Genomic DNA, 1,017 nt, shown 5'->3' on the forward strand with positions numbered 1-1,017 from the left:
CAAGAAACATTAAAGGGGAATGTTTCAGTGCAGGGGAGAGACCAAAAGTGACAGTAGGAAGGTAGGAAACACAAAAACCCTCAAGATGAATGTTTTTGTAGACAAATTTCAGTCAAGGACCTCACACGATAAAAGGATGTAACATATCAATTATGGCACCATCTACATGGAGAAGAGAGGAGTACTGTTTGGGTTCAAACTGCTGATCACCAACTTAATATATACTAAATTATACTTAATATATACTATTAAGTATATACCAACTGCTATATACAAAACATGTTATATACAAACCTAATGGGGACAAAAGATTTTTTTAAAAACCTCAATAATAAATATGCAAAGAATAAAGAGAGAAATACTAAATAACCTCCCCCCTCCCCCGCAAAAAAGCATCAAACCATGAAAGGGAGAAACACAAGAAATGATTAGAGAAACTCTTCAGAAACAACTGCAAAACAGGTAATACAATGTCAATAAATGCATATCTATCAAAAATTACTTTGAATGTGTGAGTGGTGTAATTGCTCTAATCAAAAGACACAGGGTGACAAAATTAATAAATCAAGACTCATTTCTATGCTGCCTGCGAAAGAATCATTTTGGACCAAAACACAACGGCAAATTGACAGTGAGACGATGTAGAATGTTTATTGTGCAAATGGATGTCAAAGGAAGCTGGAGTAGAAAAACTTGTAATGGACAAAGTAGACAAGAAAGCAAAGAATGTAATAACAGACAAAGAAGGACACTGTATAATAATAAAGGGGGCGATCCAACAAGAAGACATAACTTTCATGTTGTGGGGCTCACCAGTTGGGTGCATAAATATTACATGCCTCAACAAATTCAAAAAGATCGAAGTCACACCATGAATCTTTTCAGAACACAATGCGATGAAACTACAAGTCAACCACAAGAAAAAATCACAACCACAAGAAAAGAGCACACCTGCACGGAAGTGAAATTACATGCTAATAAACAATGAATGGGTCCACCAGGAAATAAGTGAAAAAG

This window comes from Hyaena hyaena, unplaced genomic scaffold (assembly GCF_003009895.1).
Source record: "Hyaena hyaena isolate Hyena2069 unplaced genomic scaffold, ASM300989v1 scaffold_692, whole genome shotgun sequence".
NCBI classification, from domain to species: Eukaryota; Metazoa; Chordata; class Mammalia; order Carnivora; family Hyaenidae; genus Hyaena; species Hyaena hyaena.